This window comes from Enhydra lutris, unplaced genomic scaffold, assembly GCF_002288905.1.
Source record: "Enhydra lutris kenyoni isolate GAN:26980312 unplaced genomic scaffold, ASM228890v2 scaffoldscaffold15, whole genome shotgun sequence".
Lineage (NCBI taxonomy): Eukaryota > Metazoa > Chordata > Mammalia > Carnivora > Mustelidae > Enhydra > Enhydra lutris.
In genome coordinates this window covers 2,119,392-2,127,308 of record NW_019154099.1, presented here as the reverse complement: position 1 = coordinate 2,127,308, position 7,917 = coordinate 2,119,392, and the positions used below count along the sequence as shown (strand labels likewise).

Here is a 7,917-nt window from a genome sequence, read left to right as displayed (position 1 = left end):
TCATCTAGAGTGTGAGTGGGATGAGGGGCACAGGGAGAGGGAGGATCCCAAGCAGACTTCATGCTGAGCACAGAGCTCAACACTAGGCTGGATCCCGTAACTCTGAGATCATGACCTGAGTTGAAATCAAGACTTGGACAGAAAAATTGAGTCACCCAGGTGCCCATGCTCTTACTGCTTTTATTCAACATTGGAGGTTCTGCCAGTGTAGTCAGGCAAGAAAAGAAAAAAAATACATTCAGATTGGAAAGGAAGAAATAAAACTGACATAATTATCCATCTGTTCCACTTGGTGGAATCTACAAAAAGCTACTAGAACTAACAGGTGAATTTAGCAAAACTGCAGGATACAAGATCAATATACAATAATCATCTATATTTCTACGTTCTAGCAACAAACAACTGAAAATGCAGCACTTACAATAGCATAAAAAATATGAAATATTTAGGAATAAATCTGATAAAAGGCATGAAAGATCTGTACACTATAAACAGCATAGTGTTGAGAGGAAGTAAAGACAGACAACTTAAATAACCGAGAGATTTACCTGGCTCAATGCATTCATATTATTAACATGCCAGCTTTCCTTAAGTTGATTTATAGGTTCAACACAAACCAAAATCCCAGTAAGTTAAAAAAAAAAAGAAAAAGAAAGATAAGCTGATTCTAAAATTCATATAGAAATGTGAAGACCTGTAATAGCCAGAATAATTAACTTTGACAAGAAGAACAAAGTTGGAGGGCTGATATTATCTGATTTCAAGACTTATTAAATATCTACGGTAATCAAAACAGAGTGGTATTAATTAAGAATAGACAAATAGGGGCACTTGGGTGGCTCAGTCTGTTAAGCGTCTGTCTTCTGCTCAGGTCATGATCATAATCCCGGAGTCCTGGGATTGAGCCACACGTCGGGCTTCTTGCTCAGTGGGGAGCCTGCTTCTCCTGCCCCTCACCCTGCTCTTGTGCTCTTTCTCTCACTCTCTCTCAAATAAATAAACAAAATCTTAAAAAATGTATATATAAAAAAGAACAGACAAATAGATTGATGGAACAGAATATAGAGTCTGGACATAGACCCACATATATAATGATAACAGATTTTTGACAAAGTACAAAGATAATTCAGTGAAGAAAGAATAATTTTGTTTTTTTTTTAAATACATTGTACTTGGAAGAACTAGATATCCACCTATAAAAATAGGAATTTGATTCATAAATCAATGTACAAAAATGTACTCAAAATTGATCACAGACCTAAATGTAAAACCTGACATTACTATTAAACTTCTAGAGAAAATGTAAGAAAATTTTTGTGACTCTGAATTAAGACAAAGATTTCTTAGATGTGACATCAAAAGTACAATCCATAAATGAACAAATTGAGAAATTGGACTTAATCAAAATTTTACAAACTGCTGTTTTTTAAAATACACTGCTAAAGAAGACAAGCTCCAGCCTGACAGAAACATGTAATAAAGGATTTCTATCAAGAATGTAACATACTCTCACGGTGCCTTGTTCTCTGAGTTGCTAGAGCATGTGACACTTGATCTTGGGGGTCATGAGTTCAAGCCTCACATTGGGTATAGAGATCATGTAAAAAATAAATAAAGATTAAAAAATAAAAGAATGTAACAAACTCTCAGAACTCAACAATGAGAAAACAAAAGTCTCAAAAAATAGGCAAAAGACTTGAATAGTAATTTCAATAGGAAGATAACCCATATAGCCAATAAACATATGAAAAGCTGTTCAACTTTATTAACCTCATTAGTCTTTAGGAAAACATACTGTAAAACCATGATGGAACAAGTGGATATCCATATACCAAAAAAAAAAAAAAAAAAAAAAAAAGTATACACATCTATTAGAACATCTAAAATGAAAAGTGTTGTTAAGGATTTGGAGAAATTAGAACTTTATACACTCCTAATAGGAATCTAAAATAATACAATCAGTTTGGAAACAGTTTTGCAGTTTCTTGAAAAGTTAAACTTACACCAATATATGATCCATTTCATTGTAGGTAATTCCACAAGAAAAGACAGCATGTTTCTACAGAGATCTGTACAGGAATATTCATAGTAGCTTTATATTTAACAGTCTCCAATTTGAAACAACTCAAACGTCACCAACAGATAAATGGATAAATTGTGATATATTCATATAATGGAATACTACTCAGCAATAAAAAGGTAATGAACTATTATTCTGTGCACCAGCATGATTAATTTCAAAACAATATTGTGAGTGAAGAAAGAAAATATAAAATTCTAGAAAATGCAAACAGATCTATTGGGACAAAGGGCTGACAAACCATTGGTTGTCTGGAGAGAGAAGTGCCAGGGGAGGATTATAAAATGGCAGGGGAAATTCTTAGGGTTGATAGATATATTCACTTCTTATTCTGGTGATGGTTTGACAGGTATATACATGTTAACATTTATCAATTGTATACTCAATCAATTCTATACATGTTTAAAGTTATCAATTATACACCTTATATATATGCGGTTTGTTGAATATCAGTTATTTTAGCTTAATACACTGAAAAATGTATCTAGAAAATAAAGGAGGGGTGCCTGGCTGGCTCAATCAGTAGAGCATATGACTCTTGATTTTGGGGTTGTAAGTTTGAGCCCCACATTGGGTATAGAGATTACTGAAAATAAAATCTTAGAAAAGAAAGGAAAATAATTTCAGTTGAAATATAAAAAGGAATTAACATTTATTAGAAATATACCAAGGGGCAAGAACTAGGTAGGTACTTTAAGTAAGAATTACAGTATATGTAAATATATCATTTCCTATGTGCCAAGCTCTGTTACATGTACTTTAAATATTTTAAGGTGTTAAATCCTTGCAACTCTTTGAGGTATGGGGACTTTTATTACCCTCATTTTACAGATGAGGAAAAGGAGGTATTAAGTCACAATTTCTGCACAACAGAGTTGAGATTTGAACCTGGGAAGTCTCTTCTTTTGATAGATCTTTATGACGTCCATTTGGCTACAGAGTTTTAGTTCCAGGTTACAAAATGAAAGAATTATGACCCACAAAGGCAGTAACTTTTTCTGGATCACAGAATTTATAAGTAATGTCAAGATTTAAACTCAGATTTGTTCTACTCCAAAATATACACTCTTCTATACTAGATTGCTTCCATTCAGTGGTTCAATAGCAGGACTGATGGTATAATACTACAGATAACTAAGATCTCAGACTATGTGGTCCACTTCTTCCATATGCCTTTTACCACTTAATAGAGCTGTCTGGCACGTTTGATGACTATAGATTAGAATATGTTTTACACTGATGAGCAAGTAAGAACTCAAAAATTATTTGTTGCTTTGTCTTGACAATTCTCTTTTCAGTATTCATAGTATAGCTGTGTCTGTTGAAACTAAGAAACTGAATCTGTGACTTTGGAGGATTTTTTCAGGCCAATATTAAAGCCAGTAATCTATCTATGTACTTCTATAAGTAGAATTAAATAGATGTGTTCCTATATCCCTAAAATTGAACAGGAGGATTTTTTTTTTTTAACTTTTCCATGAAATCTTCCTTTCCTGTGAGTGTGTGTGTGTGTGTTAGATTATGGTTACTAATCTGGGAGATATGGTTTGGTATGTGGTCAAAGTGGCACCCAAGAAGATTTTCTTGGTTAAAGTCATGAGAGTAAACAAGAACACAGGAACATTTCCAAATTGCCAAAAAAAAAAAAAAAAAAGGAAAAAAAAAAGTATTCCATTATACTGAATGAATTCAACAGACATAAAACTTTTATAATAAAAATGTTTTTAGGTGAATTTTGGGGGCAAAGGGTATTAAGAAAAGTGACATTGGAATCAAGACACATCTGAACTCAAATCCTAGCTCTGCCCACTTACCAGCTATGTTACGTTGCAGATATAACTTGGGGTTCAGTTTTGCCTATCTGTGAAATGGGTTAGTAATATTTAATTGAGTTGTGAATGTTAATTAAATGAGATAGTAAATATTGGAGCACTTAACATAGTGTAAAACATATAGAAAGTGCTCTACTAAATGTTCCACTGCTAGCTACTATGAAGGTACTTCTACATAAATAGAGAAATCTAAAGCCAGTTTAGATAATCATGAAATGCTGAAATTATTTTCGTGTGATCTGTGTACAGAAAATATCAAATAGATTCTAAAAACTGTTAGTTCAGGGAGTATCAAGCTTGATCCTTTCCTATTCAAAGAAATATGTAGCCTAGTGCATTTTATAATTGAATCTTCTTTAAAGGTAAATTTCTATTTATGTGGTTCCATAACTGAGATTTGCTTTGGGAGTGGAAATTCATGTTCACTCTGACAGTTTTATATAAAACAAATTCCATATTTAACAGCTAACTAGCTTGAATGACTTACGCTGATGTAAATTTTATTATTTTTATAATTTATAATATAATCATAATTTATGATAATAATTATAATATAATATAATTATATAATATATATTAATATATAATAATAAAATATAATAATTATAATAAAACTGTATAATTTATAATAATATTAATTTTATAAATTAAATTATAGAAAAAATTCTATATTTCTTAAGCCATAGCCTTCATAGGAAAGTATACAGTCAAAGAAAAGTTGCAGATATTTGTTTTGCTTGTTGTATCTTAAGGCACATAATTCATATGAATTGGCTAGGAGGACATTCAGTTAAAAATCAAAACTTCCAGGGGTGCTTGGGTGGATCAATTGGTTAAGTGTTGACTCTTGATTTTGTTTTAGGTCATGATCTTGGAGTCCTGAGATGGAGCCCCGCATCAGGCTCCCCACTCAGCTGGGAGTCTGCTTTAAATTTTCTCTCTCCCTCTCCCTCTGCCTCCCCACCCCTGCCATTCATTCCCACCCCCACTCTCTTGTGTGTGTGCCCTCTCTCTCAGATAATAAATCTTTAACAAAAAAAATCAGAACTTCCAGTGAGATAATCCAAAAAAATTAGTCTTTCAATTTTATTTATTTGTTTTGTTATTCTCACTTACTAAGGGGTCAGTCAAAATGAAGAGATGATGTTTAATAAAAGACAGCTTTGTCTGACCTGAAGGGAAGAGTTCCAAAGCTAGATTACCTTCTTTGAAATTGATACCTCACCTTACAAAGTTCATACATAGCCATTTGATCTTCTTCATTGTATTTTCTCATTAATCCATAGAGTTTCAATCAGTTTCTATATGGTGCCAACTTACACATGTACATCAATAGGTCCAGTAGCTTATCAAGAAAGTCTAAGTCCTCTATATTCTGGTGACATCTCATTTAGATCTGACATTAAGTTCATTTTTTTCCTTCAAGCTATTTCTTTCAAATTTCTTGGCTATTCTTACTGACAACACAAATTTTCAGACCTTCAAACTTAAAATCTTACATTCATTTCCTTATTTTCTTATCCTCCCATAGGTAAACAGGGGTTAAACTTGTTATAGTTGTTCTTTATTGTGTGCTTCAGATATGTCTCTTTTCATTTTTAAAACTGCCCATTTAACCCACGCTCTTAATCGTCAAGTTTGTATTCTAGGCTGTTATATTGCATTGCATTACAGCCTCTTGGTATTCTCCCTAGCCCTCATCTTGTCGTATCCTTTTCCCACCATCCTACACAAAACACAAAATACTTCTCTTCACACACTCTATAGAGAAGTATTGCTAGGTGAATAAGGAACTCCTGATTTACTAGAAAAAGGGAATTTAAATAGAATCTCCTTTCCTTTCAGTGATTCTACCTTGAAGGAAAGAAGAAGAGCAGAACCTTCAGGGATTGAATCACAAAACTTGCTAGAAAGGGACTGATAATATATAATAGCCATTGGAAAGATAAAAGGAGACATAAAATTCAACTTTTGCCACCCATTCTTTCCCTTTTTGCCTTCCACATACTTCAGTTGGGAATCTTTATATGTGCAGCATATATTTTGTGTTATCCTCGTTATTACAAAGTTATCTAAAAGGCTAGGTGAGCTGACTGACAGTCGGTGGAAAAAAAGGCAGTCTATTCTGACTGCAGTGACCAAAGGAGTTCAATTCAGACCAAACATCTTACTCCCATTTAGAAGGTCTTCTACTACAAGCCCATTACCAGTTCTTTTCCTTTCTCTTTCATTTCTCTCTACTGTCATATTTGTGTTTTCTGTTCCTATCAAATTATCAAAGCCTCCTGGGCAATGAAATATCTATTCCTGCTCTGCAATAGTTTTTGTGTATTGACTTATCTCTAGTGCCTTGAACAGCGTCTAGCACATGGCACATAGTGAACACTCAATAAATCTTTGACGAATGAATGGTTCTTTTCTCTCTGGCAAAATCCATCACTACTTTAAAAAATTGTCAGAAAATATGCCTATTCCAGTAAACTTCTATCCATTATCAATCTAGTTTTAAATCACTTCATTTTCCACTTCCTCTTAGCAATTACTTATAGTTTGTATTTGATTAAGATACTCTTATTATGTTACTTTTTAAACACTCCCAAGTCCTTTTTACATATGCTGTATTTTCAAAAAATAATTCTTGGGGCACACGGGTGGTTCAGTCAGTTGAGCATTCAACTCTTGATTTTGGCTCAGGTCATGATTTCTGGGTCCTGAGATTGAACTCAATTATCATGCTCTGTGCTCAGCAGGGTGTCTGCTTGAGATTCTCTCCCTCTCCCTTTGCCTCCCCCACCCTACTGCTTGCACTCAAATGCAGCCTCTCTCTCTAAAATAAATAACTCTTAAAATAATTAAAAAAATAACTCACATTTTGTATATTATATATGCTGCTCAACAGTGCCTCAGGTGCTGTGGAAAGCTAGATACTCAATAGATGGGCAGGCTACCTCCTTTTAAGACATTCTTGGATCACGGGGTGCCTGGGTGGCTCAGTGGGTTAAAACCTCTGCCTTCAGCTCGGGTCATGATCCCAGGGTCCTGGGATCGAGCCCCGCGTCGGGCTCTCTGCTTGGCAGGGAGCCTGCTTCCCTTCCTCTCTCTCTGCCTGCCTCTCTGCCTACTTGTGATCTCTGTCAAATAAATAAATAAAATCTTAAAAAAAAAAAAAAGACATTCTTGGATCACTGTGATCTGCTTTGAAAGGGAGTTTAGATACTGGATAGGTTCTAGTTTTTGGTATTTCACTCCTGTATTATGTGACTTTCAGTAAAATTCCTTCAGTGCTCAATTTAAGGAGAAATTAAGGAACCATTTCCTAAAGAAAAAACATTTCAAAGTTATAGAAGTATCCATATGCTGGTACATTTCTCTAGAAATATTTAATGTAATATAAAATTCTGGACTAGTCAGTTTGAATCTCTTCTGCTTTTTTATTTTTTTTGTTATGGAACGCTTCATGAATTTGCCTGTCATCCTTGCACAGGGGTCATGCTAATGTTCTCTGTATTGTTCCAGCTTTAGCACATGTGCTGCTGAAGCGAGCACTGCATCTCTTCTTGTCATTTCCACAGAGATGTCCATGCAGCAAAGAAATTGAAATAGTATTATGTAGAAAATATCACCAATCCTAAAAAGACCCCTAATTTCTTTAGAGAGGAAACAGAGATATCCTGAGTTTTGCAGTACTTAATCTACTCCTTAGTTGTCTCATGAAGGAATTAATGTAGTAGAACACATTGAAGGAACTACTGAGGTGTCAGAATAAGAATATACAAAGTCTAAGACTATTTTCTATAATGAATTTTTGAATAGATTAAGAGTCATGCACTCTCTGCTTCTTTCTCCATCTACGCTGTCTTCTGGCAATAAAGTTGGGCAACCTATATAACAAAGCAGTTTCTGAGGATGCCAAACTAATAGTTTCTGAGTCACTCCCATTTCTTTCTCTGTGAAAGTCTACAACACATGGGTTACTCTATATATTTCCCCCAAACCCCAGAGTGT

General features: G+C 34.2%; 1 long non-coding RNA gene across 2 annotated transcripts in view; it reads left to right on the top strand.

Moving 5' to 3' along the window:
• LOC111147034 overlaps window positions 1-2,590 on the top strand; it is a 22,290-nt gene extending 19,700 nt beyond the window's left edge. For both annotated transcript variants that reach the window (XR_002640586.1, XR_002640585.1), the window contains one exon: window positions 2,031-2,590. This is a non-coding gene — a long non-coding RNA (uncharacterized LOC111147034). The remainder of the gene's footprint in view (window positions 1-2,030) is intronic.
• Window positions 2,591-7,917: the final 5,327 nt, after the last annotated feature.